Here is a 24264-nt window from a genome sequence, read left to right as displayed (position 1 = left end):
TAAAGGTTAAGAGCCATTGTGAATACAACAACCATCAGCAGTGTTGTGGCCATAAGAAGTTGTGTGCAGGTCAGCTTGGAACATGCAGCACAACTTAGTCTCAGTGTTCCTTGTAAATCAAAGCTTCAGTGGACAATGCTCCTCTATCAAATATGCGCCTCTGCCTATATATACTGATGTGGGAAGATTACCCGCGGGTAAGTACATTGCACCTAGTATCCCTTCATTGGTCCCCCCTTCTTACAAAAGATACAAGTAAAGGAGGATTGCCTTGGGGAAACCTATTGTGCTGCTATACTGACGGTAGCTGGAAAATGGCAGTGCCCAAACAATTGCCTCAAAGGCTCCAGGCAACTTAAGTGTCAAAAGCAAAAAAAACAGATAAAAGATATAGAAATAGCCTCTTACCAATCTCTAGCAGGGCACTTTAAAGCCATTTTATACAGGCTGGTACATAAAACAGAATTATATCAGCACGAACACCAGGATTTTGCACATTGGATGCCATGATGTCATTTTGATCATTGGTATAGATCCCCATACCGGCAGGTGCTTCCAGTGCCCTTCAAACTTAGTATTGAGAAATTGGATGGAGATTCTGGGGGTGATTTTAAACCCCAAAAACGGGTGGGTTGGGGGCGGGTGGGAGTTGAAAATAGTTTTTTGGGTCGCAACCGCAAAATCTTTGGACTCAGCATTCCCAGTGGGAAGCCTGTACTTTTTTGCACCAACATTAAACCCGGAAATAAAGCCGGGTTGCGGTTGCGACCCAAAAAACAACTATTTTCAACTCCCACCCGCCCCCAACCCACCCGTTTTGGAGGTTTAAAATCATCCCCTGTATCACAGAGCTCCACCCCAATTTCTGGTCAGTTTTGCCCAATTTATTGCCATTCATGGTGTAAAACCAATTGGAAAATCTACTCTCCAATTATTGACAAGCGTACAAGAAGGAAATCAGGACCCAGAGGATACAAGGTCTTAGATTCTGTGACACCCCAGTAACTGGATATATGAAACTTCAGGTTGTCCCAAACTACAATATTGTTTTCCCAATGAAACAGCAGCTGTCCAGCAGCAGTCAAGTAGGACAGACTGGAATCAGAAATGACAAAAATTATATTTATTGAGACAAGTTTTCCATTAAAAAAGTAAACTACATTGCTTTTAACATAGTAGTAATTAAATTCATAGTTTACCACTAATCTATATATGAAATCAAAAGTATAAGTTAAACCCAGTGGGGTAGATCTTGACTTTGTGTGCTACCGAGTCAGCAGCCAGTTTTACATCTCTCCCGATTTTTATTTCTATTGAAGTCAATGGAAATAAAAGTTGGGAGAGATGTAAAACGGGCTGCCAAATCACTATCACCCGTTTTATACTATCGCACAAAGTCAAAATCTATCCCATTGAAAAATCAAATGATTCATTTCTAGCTATGAAGGTAGGAAATGTGCACAATTTCACAACCTCAACATCATAGGGTTTAAAATTTATAAACCTCAAATTGTTGCTTAAATCATGATTCTGACAACTCAATGCTTCATATAACTCCAATATAATGTTGTGCTGCCCGCCCATCATCTCTATCCTCACTAACCTGCCCTCAATGCCTCAAATTTAAAATACTTGGTCCTCGTGTTTAAATCCCTCCATAACCTTGTCCCTTGCTATCTCAGTGACCTCCTCCAACCCTATAATCCCCCACCCTGAATTCTTCATTCCCCTGACTCCGACTTCTTGTGCATCCCTCCCTCCTTTTGCCCACCATGGGTGGGTGTGTCTTTAGCTGGTTGGAATTCCCTCCCTAAATACCTCCACCTCCTTAAGACCCACCGCTTTTGGTCATCCCACCTAATATCTCCTTCTTTAGGTAGGTATTGGTTTTCCTTATTCCTTTGTAAAGTGCCTTGATATTTTTCTATATTAAAAGGGCTATATAAATGCAAGTTGTTGCTGTTGTTGTATGAAAAAGGAGATATCAACAAAAGGCTGCAGTGTCTTCCAACAGGGAGAATGGAAAAAACAAGGGGGAAAATATGCCTTGACATCCTTGGAGCCTCCTGGTGGCTGAACAATGAGGTGTTGGCAGCAATCTGGGAGCAGGCCATGCCCACCCTCTTGGCTGCAGGCATCAGGAGAAAAATGCCATTAAGAAAAAAGGCAAAAGAAACTTATCCAAAATCATAAGCATTAAAGATATATGCCTGGAATTTCCGTGGTGGTTCTCCCAGTTGTCCGCTGTAACTTCGGCTGAAATTTAGCAGAAACTCAGGAGAAACAAGCAGCCATCTGCATGCTTCTGCTGACCTTCAGCCAAAGTTATGGTGGGAGATCGGGCAACCCATGTGGAGATTCTATCCCATAAAATGTTTGAAGAATAATTGCAAGATTACAGTTGTAACTATAGAGCATCTTCTGCCGAGGAAATAGTTCTAGCCAGGTCATTTGCAAGTGAGGTATAATTATTATCTCATTTCTCTGTGATAATGTCTGGAACAATATGTTGTTTGAGGGTAAGGAAGAGAGCAGAGGATCTCTACAGCTCCAGCCAAGCACTAACATTACACAGCACTTACAAAGCTCTCAATGTCTGCCTGATTCTATAGCCTGAAGCCAAATCCACAATAATTATTTTAAACATGCAGCACCAAAATTGTCTCAGACCCCAACTAAATCTGGAAATAGAATTAAACAATCTCTTCAAAACTGAAAAATACAGTACACTGCAAATCAGTGTTGCAAGAGAAAATAAAATACTGGGCCATCTAACTTTGACTGCCCCAACCAATCTAACTCTTGTGATCACAGGCAATAGCCAGCACACATTCCTTACTGCACACATCTACTATTGCTCTTGCAACTATGCACAAGATTCTCAACAAAAAGGATCTCTGGGAGGAAGGAGCAAAATTCCACCAATGTTTGCGAAATTAATTCACAAAATCAGTTGTATTAACTGAATATTTGACTGAAATGGAATGGGAAAACAAACATGATGTTTATCATACTGTGAGGCAGGTTATTTAATGTAACTTTGCTTATAGAATCTAGAGAACATGATTATGAAACCAACAAGCCAAGAATGGAAACAATTCTCCCTTCTGAATAGTAGATATGTGGATAGACTTTTGACAAAATAGTTAATGTTGTCTCAGTTGAGACCTTTAAAGATAAGCTAGATAAATATCTGTTTATGAATAGAACTGAAGATTATAAAGATTGAATACAGACAGATGTGGTCACATGCTATGTGGTGCATTACGATCCCTGAGTTATTGGGACCACGGAAATGTTCACACAAATTTGCAATTCACTGAGGTACAGACGGTCAAATGTGTACAATGTAGGATTATAAAGTCAGATGCCTGTTTTGGAGTTTTGCCTGATTTTCTTTTGGACATTAAATGGGCTAGGTAGAGTCCATTATAGAATGGCCTGTTGGTGGCCTGTTCAATACTCTATGCTCCAGGTGCACAGCCTTACTTGGACTTGTCTAAGGACCCACTTTTGGGCAACAGAATGCTCTTGCTGTGGATAGCTACTAGTTTCACTGTACCTGCCAGGTATCTGGCAAACATGACGTCTTTCCTCCTTCGCTACTGTGGAAGTTCCAGGGCATCATTGCACAAATTCTCATCTTTTGATGTACAAGAAGACTGATCTGAAAATACTGAACCAGACACATAGCCCAAAGTTCCAACCAGTTTAAATGCCTGATGCACTGTAGAACTGGAACTTACTAGTCTAACAGCCGAGCGTTCCAGTCGGTAAATAAATTGGTGGCTAACAAGGTACACATTAGAGAATTATTCCTAACTCTGCATCACTTTAGAGGTGTAACCAACCAATAGCACCTAATGAAAGAAACTCTGCTTTGGAGATCATTGCAGCAACATTTTGCTCTGTAAGTTTCACAAAATATCTTGTATTAGGAACTACAAATATTAATTCTAGAGTTTTGAAATAGGCATTAGCCATGAGTCTGCTGCCTGTTCTGAAAGCCATCAGTTGGTTCTGGATATGCCGAAATATTTTTATATACAAATCTTGAAAACATCGCACTCCCGACTTCAGACTTTACATGAAACATCAACAAATCACAGTCTTAAAAAAGTATACAAAAAGAGAAAGAAACCAAGTCATTTCTAGAAATAGGAGCAGGAGTAGTCCACACCGCCCCTCAAGCCTGCTCTGCCATTCAATAAGATCATGGCTGATCTTCGACCTCAACTCCACTTTCCTGCCCGATCCCCATATCCCTTGATTCCCTTAGAGTCGAAAATTCTATCGATCTCAGCCTTACACAAATTGGAGTTGTATTCTCTAGAGTTTAGAAGGTTAAGGGGTGATCTGATCGAAGTTTAAGATATTAAGGAGAACGGATAGGGTGGATAGAGAGAAACTATTTCCGCTGGTTGGGGATTCTAGGGAGTAGGGGGCATAGTCTAAAAATTAGAGCCAGACCTTTCAGGAGCGAGATTAGAAAACATTTCTACATGCAAAGGGTGGTAGAGGTTTGGAACTCTCTTCCACAAACGGCAATTGATACTAGCTCAATTGCTAAATTTAAATCTGAGATAGATAGCTTTTTGGCAACCAAAGGTATTAGGGGATATGGGCCAAAGGCAGGTATATGGAGCTAGATCACAGATCAGCCATGATCTTATCGAATGGCGGAGCAGTCACGAGGGGCTGAATGGCCTCCTCCTGTTCCTATGTTCCTATGTTGAATGCACTCAATGAATGAGTATCCACAGCCCTCTGGGATGCAGAATTCAGAATTCCAAAGATTCACAACCCTCTGAGTGAAGAAATTTCTCCTCATTTCAGTCTTAAATGGCTGACCACTTATCCTGAGACTATGCCCCCTAGTTCTCGACACTCCAGCCAGGGGAAACAGCCTCTCAGCATCTACCCTGTCAAGCCCACTTATATGATTCAATGAGATCACCTCTCATTCTTCTAAACTCCAGACAGTATAGGGCCATTCTACTCAATCTCTTATCATAGGACAACCCTCTCATCCCAGGAATCAATCTACTGACCCTTCGTTGGACTGCCACTAAGACAAGTATATCCATCCTAAGATAAGGAGATAAAAACTGTGCACAGTACCCCAGGTGTGGTCTCACCAAAGCCCTGTACAATTGTAGTAAGACTTCCTTTCTCTTGTACTCCAACCCCCTTGCAATAAAGGCCAAAATTCCATTTGCCTTCCTAATTGCTTGCTCTACCTGCATGCTAACTTTCTGTGTCTCTTGTATGAGGACACCCAGATCTCTCTGAACAACAATATTTAATATTTTCTCACCATTTAAAAAAGTCTGCTTTTCTATTCTTCCTACCAAAGTGAATAACCGCACATTTCCCCACATTATACTCCATCTGCCACCTTCTTGCCCACTCACTTAACCTGTCTTTATCCCTTTGCAGACTCTGTGTGTCCTCCTCACAGCTTACTTTCCCACCTAGCTTTGTATCATCAGCAAACTTAAATACATTACACTCCGTCCCTTCATCCAAGTCATTAATGCAGATTGTAAATAGCTGAGGTCCAAGCACTGATCCTTGCAGCACCTCACTAGTTACAGCCTGCCAACCTGAAAATGACCCGTTTATCCCTACTCTCTGTTTTCTATCCATGCAAATGTATTACCCCCAAGCCCATGATCCCTTATCTTGAGTAACAACTTTTACGTGGCACCTTATCGAATGCCTTTTGGAAATCCAAATATACTACATCCACCAGTTCCCTTTATCTCTCCTGCTAGTTATATCCTCAAAGAACTCTAATAAATTTGTCAAACATGATTTCCCTTTCATAAAACCATGTTGACTCTGCTTGATCATATTATATTTTCTAAGTGCCCTGTTACCACTTCCTTAATAATGGGAACCAATCACATAGAAAGGAAATGGCGTGAGGTCTTGCAGTCAGACTTTCAAGAACTAGGGAGGAAGTTAACAAGCAGGACCTCAAAGTTACTAATGTCTAGATTATTCCCAGTGCCAAGCACTAGTGAGTATAGGAATAGTAGGATAAAACAAGTTAATGCATGGCTGGAGGAATGGTGTAGGAGGGAGGGCTTCAAATTCCTGGGGCATTGGGACCAGTTCTAGGGCAGCAGGGATCGTTCAAGATGGACAGGTTGCACTTCAACAGAGCTGGGACCAATGTCCTCTCGGGCAGGTTAACTGGTGCTGTGGGGGAGGGTTTAAACTAATTTGGCAGGGGGTGGGCACCAGGATGAAATATTAGAGAGGAGAAACAAGGTGCACAGAGGACTGAGAGGGATAAACAGAACTAGAGTACAAATAATTCAGAAACAGGAGGGATCAGACAGGGGGCAAATGCAAGACAGTCCAAGATGAGTTTGGATTGCATAAATGTACGTAGCGTGGTAAATAAGGTTGGTGAGCTGTAGGCTCATGTAGTCACATGGGACCATGATATAGTGGCAATAACGGAGACCTGGCTCAAAGAAGGTGAGGATTGGTACTTAATATTACTGGATACAAGGTATTCAGGAAAGAAAGAAAGGGGGGCGTGGACAGTATTGATCAAAGAAACTATCAGAGCACTGGAAAGGGATGATGTAGTTGAGGGGTCAAAGACAAGAATCTATTTGGTTAGAATTAAGGAACAATAGAGGAGCAATTACGCTCCTGGGTGTATACTATAGGCCATCAAATAGTGGGAAGGAGATAGAGGAGCAAATTTGCAGGCAAATTACAGAAAGATGCAAGAACTATAGAATAGTGATAATGGGGGACTTCAATTATCCCAATATAGACTGGGACAGTAACAGTATAAAGGGCAAAGGGGGGAAGGAATTTCTGAAATGTGTACAAGAGAACTTTCTTGAACAGTGTGTTTCCAGCTCAACAAGGAAGGAAGCAGTGCTGGATCTAGTTCTGGGAAATGAAGTGGGGCAAGTGGAGCATGTTTCAGTGGGGGAGCAATTGGGGAAATTGATCATAATTCCATTTTGTTTAGAATAGTTATGGAAAAGGACAAGGAACAATCAAATGTGAAAAAGCTTAACTGGAGGAGGGCTAATTTCAGTGAGCTAAAAAGGGATCTTGCCCAGGTGGATTGGAATCAAAAATTGGTAGGCAAAACAGTAATTGAACAATGGGAGGCCTTCAAGGAGGAGATGGTTTGGGTACAGAGTAGACACATTCCCACAAAGGGGAAAGGAAGGAAACCAAAGCTAGAGCTTCCTGGATGACTAAAGATATAGAGATTAAAATGAAACAGAAAAAAGAGGCTTATGACAAATGTAAGGTTCATAATACAGTAGAGAACCAGGCTGAAAACAGAAAGTACAGAGGAGAACTAAAAAAAGAACTAAGAGAGGCAAAGAGAGTGTATGAAAATAGATTAGCGGCTAGCATAAAAGGGAATCCAAAAGTCTTTTATAAACATATAAATAGTAAAAGGGTAGTCAAAGAAAGAGTGGGACTGATTTGGGACAAAAAAGGAGATCTTTTAGTGGAGGCAGAGGGAACGGCTGAGGTAGTAAATGAATACTTCGCATTGGTCTTCACTAGAGAAGAGGATGCTGCCATTAGAGCAGTAAAGGGGGAGGTAGATATTGGATAGGATAAAAATAGATGAAGGGGAGGTACTTAAAAGATTGGCAGTACATAAAGTAGAAAAGTCATCCATCCTAGGTTACTAAGGGAAGTAAGGGTGGAAACTGCGGAGGCTCGGGCCACAACCTTCCAATCCTCCTTAGTTATGGGGATGGTGCCAGAGGACTGGAGGATTGCAAATGTTACACCCCTGTTCAAAAAAGGAGGGAGGGATAAACCCGGCAATTACAGGCCAGTCAGCCTAACGTCAGTGGTGGGGAAACTTTTAGAGAAAACAATCCGGGACAAAGTTAATTGTCACCTGGAAAAGTATTGGCTAATAAATGAAAATCAGTACAAATTTGTTAAAGGAAAATCATGTTTGACTAACTTGATTGAGTTCTTCGATGAAGTAATGGAGAGGGTTGATGAGGGTAGTGCGGTTGATGTTATGTACATGGACTTTCAAAAGGCATTTGATAAACTACCACATAATAGACTTTTTTAAAAATTCGTTCATGGGATGTAAGCATTGCTGGCAAGGCCAGCATTTATTGCCCATCCCTAACTGCCCTTGAGAAGATGGTGGTGAGCCGCCTTCATGAACTGCTGCAGTCCATGTGGTGAAGGTTCTCCCACAGTGCTGTTAGGAAGGGAGTTCCAGGATTTTGACCCAGTGGCGATGAAGGAACGGCGATATATTTCCAAGTCAGAATGGTGTGTGACTTGGAGGGGAACGTGCAGGTGGTGTTGTTCCAATGTGCCTGCTATCCTTGTCCTTCAAGGTGGTGGAGGTCGTGGGTTTGGGAGGTGCTGTTGAAGAAGCCTTGGCTGCAATGCATCCTGTAGATGGTACACACGGTGCGCCGGTGGTGAAGCAAGTGAATGTTTAGGGTGGTGGATGGAGTGCCAAACAAGCGGGCTGCTTTGTCCTGGATGGTGTCGAGCTTCTTGTGTGTTGTTGGAGCTGCACTCATCCAGGCAAGTGGAGAGTATTCCATCACACTCCTGGCTTGTGCCCTGCAGATGGTGGAAAGGCTTTGGGGGTCAGGAGGTGAGTCATTTGCCGCAGAATATCCAGCCTCTGACCTGCTCGTGCAGCCACCGTATTTATGTGGCTGGTCCAGTTAAGTTTCTGGTCAATGGTGAGCCCCAGGATGTTGATGGTGGGGGATTCGGCGATGGTAATGCCATTGAATGTCAAGGGGAGATGGTTAGATTCTCTCTTATTGGAGATGGTCATTGCCTGGCACTTGTCTGGCGTGAATGTCACTTGCTATTTATCTGCCCAAGCCTGGATGTTGTCTAGGTCTTGCTGCATGCGGGCACGGACTGCCTCATTATCTGAGGGGTTGCGGATGGAACTGAACACTGTGCAATAATCAGCGAACATCCCCATTTCTGACCTTATGATGGAGGGAAGGTCATTGATGAAGCACCTGAGGATGGATGGGCCTAGGACACTGTCCTGAGGAAATCCTGCAGCAATGTCTTGGGGCTGAGATGATTGGCCTCCAACAACCACTACCATCTTCCTTTGTTCTAGGTATGACTCCAGCCACTGGAGAGTTTTCCCCCTGATTCCCATTGACTTCAATTTCACGAGGGCTCCTTGGTGCCACACTCGGTCAAATGCTGCCTTGACGTGAAGGGCAGTCACTCTCCTCTCACCTCTGGAATTCAGCTCTTGTATCCATGTTTGGACCACGGCTGTAATGAGGTCTGGAGCAGAGTGGTCCTGGTGGAACCCAAACTGAGCATCGGTGAGCAGTTTATTGGTGAGTAAGTGCCGCTTGATAGTACTGTCGACGACACCTTCCATCACTTTGCTGATGATTGACAGTAGACTGATAGGGTGGTAATTGGCTGGATTGGATTTGTCCTGCCTTTTGTGGACAGGACATACCTGGGCAATTTTCCACATTGTCGGGTAGATGCCAGTGTTGTAGCTGTACTGGAATAGCTTGGCTAGAGGCGCGGCTACTTCTGGAGTACAAGTCTTCAGCTCTACAGCCGGGATGTTGTTGGGGCCCATAGCATTTGTTGTATCCAGTGCACTTAGCCGTTTCTTGGTATCATGGAGTGAATCGAATTGGCTGAAGTCTGGCTTCTGTGATGTTGGGTATATCGGTAGGAGGCCGAGCTAGATTATCCACTCGGCACTTCTGGCTGAAGATGGTTGCAAACGATTCAGCCTTGTCTTTTGCACATTCGTGCTGGACTCTGCCATCATTGAGGATGGGGATGTTCACGGAGCCTCCTCCTCCCATTAGTTGTTTAATTATCCACCACCCTTCACAACTGGATGTGGCAGAACTGCAGAGCTTTGATCAGATCTGTTGGTTGTGGAATCGCCTAGCTCTGTCTATAGCATCTTGCTTCCACTGTTTAGCATGCATGTAGTTAGCAAAATCAAAGCCCATGGGATCAAAGGGACAGTGGCAGCATGGATACAAAATTGGCTAAGGAACAGAAATCAGAGAATAGTGGTGAATAGTTGTTTTTCAGACTTTAGGGAAGAATACAGTGGTGTTCCCCAGGGGTCAGTATTAAGACCACTGCTCTTTGTGATATATATTAATGACGTGGACTTGGGTATAGGGAGTCTAATTTCAAAGTGTGCCGATGACATGAAACTTGGAAATGTAGTAAACAATGTCGAGGATAGTAACAGTCTTCAGGAGGACAAGACTGGTGAAATGGGCAGACACGTGACAGATGAAATTTAACAGAGAAGTGTGAAGTAATACATTTTGGTAGGAAAAATGAGGAGAAACCTCATTCTTCTAAACTAAATGGTACAATTTTGAAGGGGATGCAGGAACAGAGAGATCTTTGAAGGTGACAGGACAATATGAGAAGTCTGTTAAAAAAGCATATGGGATCCTGGGCTTTATTAATAGCGGCATAGAGTACAAAAGAAAGGAAGTTATGCTAAACCTTTATAAAACACTAGTTAAGTTGCAGCTGGAGTATTGTATTCAATTCTGGGCACCACACTTTAGGAAGGATGTCAAGGCCTTGGAGAGGGTGTAGAAGAGATTTACTAGAATGGTGCCAGGAATGAGGGAGTTCAGTGACTGGAAAAACTGGGGTTGTTCTCCTTAAAACAAAGAAGGTTAAGGGGAGATTTGATAGAGGTGTTCAAAATCATGAATGGTTTTGATAGAGTAAATAAGGAGAAACTGTTTCCAATGGCAGAAGGTTTGGTAGCCAGAGGTCACAGATTTAAGATGATCAGCAAAAGAGCCAGAGGCAACACGAGGAAACATTTTTTTACGCAGCGAGTTGTAATGATCTGGAATGCACTGCCTGAAAGGGTGGTGGAAGCAGATTCAATAGTAATTTTCAAAAGGGAATTGGATAAATACTTGAAGGGGAAAAAAATTATAGGGTCTGGGGAAAGAGACTAATTGGCTAGCTCTTTCAAAGAGCCAGCACAGGCACGATGGGCTGAATGGCCTCCTCCTTTGCTGTACCTACTATGATATTATGCTATGAAGGCTGCATAAAGCGCAACTGAATATTGATAGAGGAGAGTTGCAATTGGAAAAGAAGTCCTGTTTAACTCTCATTGTGATTAGAGAACTTATTTCCCATCTTTTGAATACAAGAGCTATCAACAAGCCCTAGAACCAAATATGCCAGGACAAAGAGATTCAGATTTTTATCCTAGAAGTCAAGGTCCTAGCAGTAAAACTGCAATATACTAAACCCAGTCCCCATGAAGCAAGTGTTTAATTTTCTTAAGAAATTAAAGTTATACAATTATGTTTATAGACACAAGGACAATTCCAGCATTTTCATGTTTTAACGGAATTCAATGTCCCATAAGACAATGTTTGGTTAAAATTAAGGTTGTAACAACGCCAGGATTTTGAGTTTTGTATCTTCATCCAAATGGGACTTCAAAGCTGCAGAGCTTTGGCCATCATTATGATTCAAAATGACTGCCAGTGAAGAAATACATCATAGCTGGCCCAAACAAAAGTAAAGCTTGGGAAATTGGTTACTGGAAAACACAAAATCACAGCCAAAGTGGAATTTGTTATAGCTCTTGTTAAAAATCTTATTATGAATGTTATAAATTACTGTTCATGAACAGAATCAAGACAGGTAGACATCTGATTTCCCCTTCATTTTTACTAACACAAGTAAAATGTGATATAGGATAAGTATTTGTTACCTAAAACATTTTAAATCCCCTAAAATTTTTATGAACTCATTCATTTTTGGTAAAATTCATAAATAAAAAAAATAATTCTTATCTAATTTGCAAATAAATTGTAGCTGACACATAGGTAGAGAAGCATCCCCGTTTCTAATTAGTTTTAAATAATTGTTGCTCATTTCACACTCAAATGCATAATACGCCCAAAAACACGGATACTGAAAACAAAACTCTGCTTCACACTATATACAATATATGACATCTCTGAAAAATTGCATGCATTCTGGAAGTTATTACTGAACTAAAATCTCTTAATTACAACAATTGCAATTGTTTCCATTTTTTTCAAAAAATACTAAACGTGCAATTATTGAAGAACTGAGAGTTTAAAGAATAGAGTAATTAATGTAGTTATATAAAGGTCCATTGCAATGTTCCATGGTTAAGAACCAGACATCTGAAAAATTACAATATTGAAGTGTAATGTGGGGTGTGGTATAATACTGGGCTAAAATCAACAGCTGGGTCTTCAAAATAGGCAAGCTTAGAGCTTTTCCATCATTTCTTCTGGCAGCATGCTTCTCGTTCACATCAATTTTTTTTTTAAAAATGCATTTTTTAGCCTGTTGCGATAATCAAAAACACCTGACTGCACTCTGGAGTTGTTGGTCTGATTGATCTCCTCTTGTGGACAGGCACGGTGCTTGCTGTTAAGGGAAGCAGCTTATGCCTCAGAGGGGACCTTAAGAACCTGAGCTCTGTACACCATTTGGGCCAATAGCTTTTCCAAGATTAAGCTTTTGAAGGGCACATTTAGCTTTCTTTCAGCTGACTGTTCTGCTACGTTTGGATGGAATTTTTGGAATGGAGCCTAGGAATTCAGCTGCATTTTCAGTAAATATTATGTCCAGCATCCACAAATTATCGACAAAATTGTAACATTTAATTCCATTCTCAAAAAGATACAGTGGGATTAGATCCAACGTTAGATACAGATTATTAGGCCATTATCAACTCCTTAGTCCTGGTTCCATAAGAGGCAAAAACATTTCCTGACTTGTGACTATCTATACAAATGGAATAGAACTAGAACTCTCTTAGCATTCATATGATGAAGTTTTAAGAATCATGCAATTCAGAGCAAATTCTGAGTCAGATAAAAATTACATTAGGAATTTAAGGTAGCTTATTAGCGCTACCTCTATATGCCAAATATAATAAGGCTGGTCACTGACCAATCCCTGAATCTTCTCACTTTTTTTCTAAGCCAAAAATTTTAGTTTGCACACTGTATAGGTTCAAATGATGGGCACTTGAGTTACAATCCCAGACTGAGACCAAAGCTTGAATAAAATGCTTTGCTTTCTAGATGCAGGAAAGGATATAGAATTCAGCAGATACCTCATGCTGATTTCTTGCTAATGGAAGATTGAAAGTCACAATAGCCATTATATGTAATATAGTTTCAGATTTGAATTCAAAAGATACTGTAAATTGGCTAAACTTAGTTAAATGTGACACATGACAGGTTGCATTTAAAAGCCATCTAATAAATTGCTTTCTCAAAACCATGATGGTCAATACTACCAAAGATATCAAGCAATAAATGCAGCATATCCCTTTCAATTGCCAAACCATTGGGAAGGCTAGAAGAAGCAGAATCCAATATCAGGTATTCTCATATTCACTTGTTGCAAATCACCACCAGTCCCATCTCTGTAAAACCTCACTTCTAAAAGTGATCTGTGCCATCAGAACTAAGCATGCACTTATGTGGATCAGCCTTTCCCTGCTCATATGGTCAGTTATACATTGTCCACTCTAGTCGGATGTTGCTGTGTTATCTGGAAGTCCGAACTGCATCCTTATAAAATATGTGGGCCTGAGTTGCTTCTTATTTATTGTTGAATTTCATAACTGTTATCTGTCCAGAGATATATTACTTATCGGTTTACTAAATTCTGAAATAAAGCTCAATTTCAGGCTGTTGCTTTTTGCTATTTGCATTTTTTAAATGCCCTCCAAGTACTTCATCCACCCTATCCAATTTGGGAGGAAAATATAACGGGACTAAATGACAGAGGTGGAGGCAGACTATAACTTATATCCGTATAATACATGCCTCTCTTAGAGTACAAGTTGAAGTAGCGCTGCAGAGATCTGGTTGACTTCCACTTTATGCAATAGAGTAAAGCGCAGAGTCAGTGTGCAAATAAGTTTAATTGGAAAGGTTTCTTAAAAGTCCTTGGGCACAATTTTAAAATCAAATTGCTGGTGCGTTGAGGGCAGGGGGGCTGCGAAAATTGGGAAAATCCCGAGCGGGTTCGGAAGCTGACTCCAACCCGCTGACTTCTGGGATTGCTACCTGTGTGCGTGCGCTTCACGAATCCGGAACTCCCGCTGGCAATTAAAGCCAGCGGAACGATAGTTAAACCTGTTATTGACATAATTGATCTTGTTTAAGTGGTTAATTTTGTGGAGATTGAAGCAGGGATGTGATTTTAATTCAGTCTCAGCATGTTTCCGTGCTGTGGAAAACACTCCATGTTCAAGGAGACGTGTTTCAGGCAGCAGCCAGTTGGACATTTAAATGCCTGTTTGACAGATGGGGATAAAAGGTAAGTTATTGCAGCAGGGCACACAGGTGTCTCAGACAAACTTTTAGCTGGGAGAACTTTGTGTTTAGACTGAAAATTCTTGGTTTACACTCAGAATTCTTCTATTTACGCATATTTACCAACTTTTTGGACCCCCTCAAACTGACACCATCAGGATGGGGGGGTGCGATGGCTGCATTCACCAGTACATCTGAGGACAAGGAACATCACCAGCTTCGCAGGGACGTTGTGAATTTCCACCACTTGGAGCTCCACAACACAGTGCTGTGCCACAGGCACCTGCACAAGAGCATAGAGGGCAACAACAGAGGGAGCGCCATTGCAGGAGGCACTACCCTCGCCAGAGGTTCTACAGACTAAGGCTCAGCTTCCTAGACCTCTCTGAAGAGTGAGTCGCCAGGTGGTTGAAGATATCTGCAGCCACCTTCATGCCGAGCTGCTCCGGGCCGGGTCTGGTGGCATCTCATTAACCATCGCAGTTAAAGTCACCACTGCCCTCAACTTCTTCACCTCCAGATCATTCCAGGGTGCTATCAGTGACACCGCCGGGATCTCTCAGTCGTCTGCACAAAAGTGCATAAGGCAGGTCACCGACGGTTTGTTTCGCAGAGCCTCGCAGTACGTCAACTTCCCCATGGACGACCTCAGCCAGACTGAGAGGACAGTGGGATTCCACTCTATGGCTGGCTTCCCACGGTTACAGGGTGCAATTGATTGCACCCATGTAGCAATACAATCAACTCTACACGAGCCAGGGCTGTTCATCAACAGAAAGGGATATCACTCCAACAACACTCAGCTCGTTTATGAACACCGCAAAAGGTTCCTTTGCGTGTGCGCCAGATTCCCTGGCAACTGTCACGATTCCTTCATTCTGAGGGAATCCAACATCCCGGGCCTCTTCCATGCACCGAACACCTGCAAGGGCTGGCTCCTCGGGGACAAGGGATACCCCCTGAACACGTGGCTCATGACACCTCTGAGGAACCCCATCATCGAGCAACAGCATTGATAAAACAACATCACCACCAGGTTTACAATTGAGCATGCTGTGGGTTGCTCAAGATGCAATTTAGGTGCCTTAATCATTCTGGGGGAGCGCTTCAATACACACCAGACAGAGTGGGGTGCATTATAGTAGTGTGTTGCGCCCTGCACAACATGGCACAACAGAGAGGGGTGCCGCTTGAGGAGGCCCCATCCACAGCTGCCATCCACATTGAGGAGAATGAGCAGAGGAGGAGGCAGAGGAGGAGGAGGAGGAGGAACCAATGGCCAGAGCAGCGGCTCACCTGGCTGCTTGTGAAGTCAGGGAGTCACTCATATGTGAACGGTTCTCCTAACATCAGAAAGCATGAAGAGTCCAGTCCTCAGACCACCTGGATAGAGCAACGCCAACACCAGCCTGCCCACCTCTCCCTGCACAAAACATTTCTGCAACTACACATACACCCACTGTAAAGTGACCCGATGGGTTGCATCAAGTGTCACCGTTCATGGTGAAGCTCATGAAAGGGCCCGATCACAAAAGCCAGTCAAGAATGGGCAAGACGTGGCAGTAGTGGTGAGAATGCCAACATTTAATGTGAATATAACATAAACCAAAGATAAATGAAAAACATGACAGTATGTCAGACATCCTTGTGCATACCCTTCGTGCTCACAAAACCTTAGCCTTCCTCTTCCTACAACTTCTACGTGGTGCATCCCCTGTGACTGCAGCAGAGGTAGTGTCAGGTTGCTCATGTTCATGCCCTGACTGCTTTGATGCTTTCGGCCTACACCCTCTGGGTTTTGGAGCCCGTGAGGGCACTGCCAAAGACTGCTCCACCTGCACCTGTGCAGGGGCTGACGAGGCCACCTGGAGAGGAGGCAACATTGCGGGTACTGGTTGTGAGGAGGACAACAGATGAGACGTGGGAGCACTTTGAGTGGAATCCCCACTTCCATGTCCTCTTTCGACATCATCCCTCTCCTGGGCCAGGCCCACATCACTCCTACCATCCTGCTGGCCAACAGTTTGGAGGACATGTGTGATGCCTCGTAAGGCCGCTTCTGAAGTATCTGGCAGCCTGTTTAAGGCGCCAGAATGTTGTTCACCCTGAGTCCTAAAGGCCGTTGTCAGGGCCTGAATGGACTCATTTGTGAGCCGTGCTTGAAGCTCAATGGAGGCTAGCCTTCTCTCCATCGCAGACATTTCCGCACTTACCTGCGACACTGTCTCAGACAGTTGCGCACGTCCCTGTGATGTATCTCAGAGATTCCCTCCCGTACCTGTGCCACCATTCCACTAATGCAGAAGTTGGACTTCTCCATCCTCTGCGCTATTGTGGAGAGCGCACGTGGCACCTGTTCCTGTCCCTCGATCATTCTCCTTTTAAAGGATAGCGCCCGGGGTTCAGCATCTGCGTCCAGCTGAGCAGAGCCTGGAGAGTAATGCGCCCACCGATGCGGACTCTCCACAGCTGCGCCTGTCACCAATGTCTTCTCGTGCTCACTTGTGTGTGGTGACTCACCAGGTGCCAACTCAACTAACTGACGACTGGGACCCACCGAGGTGAGTATCTGCGCTGGTGGATGGCTCACTAAGATGTGATGATGCGCCCTCAGAAACCTGGAGCTCCTCTGAGGATTCGCCCTCTGCCGTCACTGAATGGCCTGTAAGAGACCAGAAGGCAATATTAAGCATCATCACAGATGTGTCATGTTGCGATGAGCATAATGTTCAACATGCCAATCATTCTTAAGATCAATTCATGTTGTGTGTGATGAACATTAAAGTTGTGTCACCAGACATTTGTGGGGTGCCAGTCTCGGCGTTCCTGGCAGACAGGCACTCGAGGGTGCGGCTGATCTGCAGCACCTCCTGCTCCGCGTCTGTGAGGACCACTATTTATTGTGGCCCCTCTCCAGTCCTCGCCCTCTCACGTGCATTCTGAGCGCTCTTCTAGAAGGGGAGAAAGAATAGACGTGTTAGTGAGTGATGGTGAAGTGCTCAGTCGATGAATGCATTGCTTTGGGTGAGGCTGACCGTGAAAGAGGCAGATCAGTGGGTGAGTATGAGACAGAGACATCACATTGGATGAGGATTGGGGTGAGTGGTAGTGGTGGGGTGACTAATGGGGAGGTGAGGAAATGTAGGTAAGTTGAGGATGAGCCTTAAGTGGGTGTAAGGAGTGATATGATGGAATAGTCTTGGCAGTGCAGAATGAGTTGGGGGGGGGGGGTGGGGGGCGGGTGCGAAGATGTGGAATACGGAATGTAGGAGAATCAGTAAGTGTACTCACTTTTGCTGACCTGGTTAGGTCATTGAGCCGCTTCCTACACTGGAACCAGGTGCGGGAGATGTTGCCGCTGCTGGTGACCTCCTCTGCCACTTCGAGCCAGGCCTTCTCGGTGGCCGAGGCAGGCCACTTCCTTCCGTCCGTGGGGTAAAACACTTCCCTCCTCCTCCTCACCCTGGCCAGTAGCTGCTGCAGAGAGGCATCATTGAACCTTGGAGCAGCCTTGCCCCTGTGCTGCTCCATATTGTGTGTTCTTGGTGTTTTCTGCAGCAAAAGCCATGACCCTTTAAATATAGCTCCTCCAGCTGGTAGCCTGTCATGCGGGTGCGCAGTCTGCCCACTGCGCAGCTTTCGGACAGCAAACCCAGAAGCCACGTAAAGGGCCACCAATTAACTTGCGATCGCGTGGGAAATGGTAAGATTTTCGTAGTCGGGTTACCCCCGCGCCGCCATCCCGCCACCCTTTCAAAATCGAGCCCCTTGTGTCTGACACCACAAAACATTAAAGAAGAAATAGCACATCTTAAAGAATAAAAGACAGAGAGGAATAGGGATCAGCATTAAAATGTTCAGAAAAACGGGACAGCCTTATTTTTGTCAGATACCAGGACCAGGTGGAATGTGTCCAGGACTACTTAAATAAATGAGGATACAAGTAATGGGTGTTGTAGCAGAATTCTTCACAACTCGTTGGGCATACAAAAGACTGGAAAATAGTTTCAGGGTGATCACACACACTGCTTTTAGCAACTCTGTAATATAAAATCTGAATTACATTATACTGAACTGACAATTAGGATATGGTCTTTAAAGCAACAAGTTTCACAGGGGGATAAGTTGGGCAGACTTATAGCATTGCAGCTGAGGATGCTAAAAGAAAACTGCCACATTTTTATCCTCCAGAAAAATAAACCACCATTTAATTGAACTAATGAGCCTTTAAACAATTTTATATTGTAGTAAATAGTGGGAAACAGAGGATAAAGTATCAAATAAAAACAGAAAATGCTAGAAACACTCATCAGGTCAGGCAGCATCTGTGGAGAGAGAAAGGGAGGCTTAACGAATTAAGTCATCCAGCTGCCTTCGTCTCTCCACAGATGCCGCCTGACCTACTGAGTGTTTCCAGCAGTTTCTGTTTTTATTTCAAATTTCCAGCAACTGCAGTATTTTGCTTTTTATATTAGAGAATAAAATGTATGTTGCTTTCTTTGGAGACCTCATGCTAGCCAAAATCTGGTCAGTCTCTTTCAACTGAACATTTCAAAAAAATCCATTGGTTCTTTACCAGCAAATCTCACTCTTACCCAAAACATGGAAGAGCTAGTTATGTAGTAGCTATAGTCCCATTTTGTTCATAGACATCGATTGCAAAATGCTGCACTCTATTCTTTCAGACTAGACAGGATTTAATAAGTGGCATTCCCAAGAACATGTTAATGCCATGAAAATTCACTGGACTATGCGACAGCTATCTCTTCACACTAAAAAAAAATCTGACCATGTGACGTCATCATATGTATTTTATGCCTTCAGTTTGCATTTGGGATTGTGATTCCTTACTTAAAAATAATTCAAACTTTCTGTCAGACACCGCAAACTTCAATTAGCGCATCGCAAATTATACCTTCCCTTTCTCTCTGAAGCAAAAATTTCAGAAGACATGAAATCTCAAGCGAGCATGTCCTTTGTATAATCAAGTGTTCAAACATTCTTTTATCCTACTTTGTTTGGCCCGTGGGGAAAGAGATGTACATGTTCCTCCAGGAGTAGAGAATATCAGCCACCTACCTGATGCAGCAGTGTAAAACAAACTGGGAGATGTCACTAGTGTCACTTGCTGCAGCCTGGAACAACCCCATGGCATAAAAGCTAAGTGTCATGATGACCTTGACAGCCACAGGCAGTGCTGTCCATGCCCTGGTTTGGGGCTCCAGTTGTGACTGCAGCAGGCAACAGAGCTCTGTTGCAGCCTGCCTGCTGAAGTGCAGGTGCTTCACGCACTGTTTCTCAATCAGGTTGAATAGGAAAAGTGTTCCCCGAAGAACCGCCATGAGTAGAGCCTCCTGCACAGTTCCCTCCTTCTCCCTCTTCTCCCAGCTGCTCCTGCTCACTCCTGTCTTCGTTGCTGCTCCTCTAGCCCCAAAGGTAGATAAACAGACCATCCATGACTGAAATGGAATATTTGTAAGGCAGGTAATCAATCCAACACCAGCAAAAAGTTGTTCCCAGAATTCACTAGTCAGTCGTGGAACTGAGAAAATAGCCAAGGAAAAAGGCCAAGAAGTTGACCAGCAGCCTAGCCATACAAACCAGCAACCAACCTGTATAGCGCTCCTGCAGGGTCTTTGCTGACTGTTTGTGCCATGATTTGCTGTATGAGTTTATGACGTGTCAGGCGCTGGAGCAGGCCAATTTCACGAGAGGGTTCTACAACCAGCCTAGGACTCTTATTTTATTTTAATATTATTATGAGCTTTTTGAATACTTCCAGTGTGCACCCTGGTTGACCAATAAAATATGGCAGGCTCTGCACGTCTGACACAGGACGGGCCGCGTGGCACCACCCACCATGATGGACCCTTAAGCGCCCATTTCACACCTGAAAAACAGGTGCATCGCGATCTAATTTCTAGGCCTAGGTGCTTTGTCAAGATTTTAAAAATGGAAATACAAATTTGTGTTAAAAAGTACTATTATGCATAACTTACCAAGGTGAATAACCCCCTTCAATTAAGGTGGAAAGGGTAACTCTATTGGATTTGTTTGTCTAATCTATCTGCACACATAATAAGGTCCCATTGTAAAAAAAATAAATCATGCAATCACCTCTCCTCCAGTTACCTGAGTAAACCAAAGATGCGGACATCACTGCTGAAAGGTGACATTACAATGAGACTTCCTGCTGGTCATGGTGGCTAGAATCTAATCTGGGGTGCTTAAAACAAGTGATACCGGATATTTTTTGTTCAAAAAGTAATCTAGATTTAGGTTGAATGTCAAACTATTAATCACTTTTGGAGCAATTCCGTTCCTGGAAGCTCCTCTACTGATTTTCTATAAATACCCAGGCCCCGATTTTCCTCAGCCTGAAGCCCCATTTTAATTTGTTTATGGGGCGTTAGGCTGAGGGAAAAAGGGATACACCAGGGGCAGGATTTTAATATGGTGGCGGGAAGAGTCCGGAGGGGGTGATTTGCGAGTGTGAAACCCGGAAAGGAAGCAGGCGGGTCGCGATAAGACCAATCAAAGCCTCTTCCGGATTTTGCGGCCGGCAGCCAGCCTGATTGATAGGCTGGCTGCCAACAGGAGCTTTACATCCAAGAGGGCGGGCGGGGGGGGGGGGGGGGGGGGAGAAAGAGGGAGAGAGAGAGAGACCTGATCGGCAGTTAGGATAGAGATGGGGGTGGGGAGGGGAAACAAAGATTAGAGTGGAGACATCGGACATCGGGATCAGAGTGGAGACATCGGAGATCGTGGGGGGCATCCAGGCAACATCGTTTTTAAGGTTTGTTTATTTACATTTTTTACAATGAGAAATATAATTTTATTTAATTTATTTAGTCTATTTTTCATTGATCCGGCTCTTCCCGCCTGGTTTCACCAGGTGTAAATCGGAAGCCGTGGGAAAGCCGCCCAGGTAACGTTAAATCTTTTTAAGTGTCCAATACACAAAAAATAAACTACCTTAAGTACCTCAATGAGGTACATTTGCCACTTTAATTAACCTCCTGCCGGATTTAAGTGGGAGCAGGACTTCCTGGTGACTGATGTGATTTGCCCGAGTCTCATTCAAAAATGTGCGGGTTCCAGCCGGGATGTCTGCCTGCTCACAAAAACAGCGATTTTGATTGCCCCGCCCATCCGTTTTTCCCTTTTAAAATCCTGCTCCAGGTCTCTGTCCCACTAGTTCTCAATGTACACTTCCAGGCTTAGCATTCAGTTCCAGCAAAAGCATGCAGATCCACGTCAATAATGCAAAAGTCATATTCTGAGGTCGATGCTGAGTCAGCATTAAGTCACATCAAAGCCCATTGTAACTCATCATCTAAGATTACCAAGAGATGAGCAGTGCAGGCAAGAAAATATCAAGGACCAGAAAGAAACTTCTTTTGCTGTTTGAAGCTATTTCTTAAATTATTCTTTTCCTCATGGCACATACATTCTCATGAGCCTTTTAAACAACAGTTTTGTTTATATATTTTTCTGCAGCACATTTATAGCCATCAATGGGTTTCCCAATGAAAATCCACCAATGTGAGGTGCTGTGATGAAGAGCAGCCACAAAGATATGGCAGGCAGATCGCGACTGACAAGAGGTGCTCTGTGCACACCTGCTGGTACCTGCACGTCCAGTCTGCATACAGAAGAGACCAGACCGCACTTTGGCAGATGATTAGTGCAGGCAGAGCCTCCAACTCTCAGTGACAGCAGGCTCAATGGCACAGATACAAATGAAGGTCTGACTGTAATAATGGATGATTCCTCAGAAGCATCCCATTCATAGCAAGTTACGCTTGACATGATGCTGCATTGAAGAAAACAGCCAGCGGAGCCTTATTGGCTGTGCCCACCAAAGTGCCACCAACCATATTTACAGGCATTGCTGCACTCACCTCCAATGGCTGTGGGAAAATGTTTTTGAAGAGGTAACTGAAGCAGTGGAGAGGGGAATGTCTATGGATGTTGTTTAAATGGACTTCCAGAAGGCATTCGATAAAGTCCCTTGTAAGAGATGTAGCTAAAGTTGAAGCTCACGGAATTGAGGGCAAATTATTGACCTGGTTATGAAATTGACTGAGCGGCAGGAGACAGAGAGTAGGGATATTGGGCAGGTACTCAAGTTGGCAGGATGTGACTAGTGGTGTCCCACAGGGATCTGGGTTGGGGCCTCAACTATTCACTGTATTGATTAACAACTTACATGACGGCATAGAGAACCACGTATCTAAGTTTGCCGATGACACAAAGATGGGCAGCATTGTAAGCAGTGTAGATGGAAGCATAAAATTACAGAGCGATATTAATAGATTAAGTGAATGGACAAAACTGTGGCAAATGGATTTTAATGTAGGCAAGTGTGAGGTCATCTACTTTGGACCTAAAAAGGATAGATCAGAGTACTTTCTAAATGGTGAAAAGCTCAAAATAGTAGAGATCCAAAGAGACTTAGGGGTCCATGTAGATAGATCATTAAAATGTCATGGACAGGTACAGAAAATAATCAAAAAGGCTAATGGAATGCTGGCCTTTATATCTAGAGGACTAGAATACAAGGGGGTAGAAGTTATGCTACATCTATACAAAGCTCTGGTTAGACCACACCTGGAGTACTGTGTTCAGTTCTGGGCACCGCACCTTGGAAAGGATATATTGGCCTTGGAGGGAGTGCAGTGTAGATTTACTAGAATGATACCTGGACTCCAAGGGTTAAATTACGAGGAGAGATTACACAAAGTAGGGTTGTATTCTCTGGAATTTAGAAGATTAAGGGGTGAATTGATCGAAGTTTTCAAGATATTAAGGGGAACTGATAGAGTAGATAGAGAGGAACTATTTCTACTGGTTGGAGAATCTAGGACTCGGGGACATAGCCTAAAAATTAGAGCCAGGACTTTCAGGAGCGAAGTTAGGAAACACTTCTACATGCAAAGGGTGGTAGAAGTTTGGAATTCTCTTCTACAAACGGCAATTGATGCTAGCTCAATTGTTAATTTTAAATCTGAGATTGATAGATTTTTGCCAACCAAAGGTATTATAGAGTTAGGTCACAGATCAGCCATGATCTCATTGAATGGCAGAACAGGCTCGAGGCGCTAAATGGCCTACTCCTGTTCCTATTGTTCCTATATTCCACAAGGTCAGGGTTTCAGGGACAAATGCAGAGCTATGCCATCTGCCATGAGGACACCTGCTAACAAGCATCATAAAGATGGCATGGAAAGTGACAGAACCAATCAACTGCAACCTCAACCTTTACATGGGGTCTACCTTTTCCTTCATTTTTATCCATCACTTTTTAATCCTCTGCTCCTTCAGCCTTAAAAAGGCTGCTAATCGATTGAAATGCCTTTGGAATCTTTGTAAAGACTTTAAGAATTTTTGTTCCCCATTGTGATAGTCTTCTTTAATTGTCTCCATCCCTTTAAATTTCACTTGCACACAAATTTCCTCTCCTACCACTACTGTGCTTCTTGCATTTGACTCGGTCTGCATCTGGTTCCATGAATAAAGATACAAATCAGCTGACCCAGAAAATTTGAGTGACAAATTACCACTCAAATGGATTTACCAGTTCTTGATCTTTTAGAAAAAGCTTACACCAAAAGTGGAAAATTGGCCATTCAAATGTCCTCCCTTAAATGGAAGGACTGGTATCTTTGGTACTCACCAGATCATTGGATCTTTTAACTCATTCTAGGAATATAGGCTTTTCCACACTTCAATACTCAATGTCCCTGCTAAAAGGATCACTTGAATAATGTGTCTACCATGAACATTAGAATACAAACATCAGCATGCATTAAGTCTGTAAGAGGAAGGAAAATATTTTGGTATTCAAATTTATTTTCACTGTAACAATAATAACTATATAGAATTGACACTT

The 24264-nt window shown here is 43.3% G+C and overlaps 1 protein-coding gene across 3 annotated transcripts in view; it reads right to left on the bottom strand.

Annotated features, from left to right (window-relative positions):
• ldah (lipid droplet associated hydrolase) overlaps positions 1-24264 on the bottom strand; it is a 306360-nt gene that overhangs the window by 245051 nt on the left and 37045 nt on the right. The window lies entirely within an intron of this gene.

Source organism: Heptranchias perlo, chromosome 5 (genome assembly GCF_035084215.1).
Source record: "Heptranchias perlo isolate sHepPer1 chromosome 5, sHepPer1.hap1, whole genome shotgun sequence".
NCBI lineage: Eukaryota > Metazoa > Chordata > Chondrichthyes > Hexanchiformes > Hexanchidae > Heptranchias > Heptranchias perlo.
The sequence above is the reverse complement of the archived record's forward strand: the minus strand, read 5'-3'. Positions and strand labels throughout refer to the sequence as shown.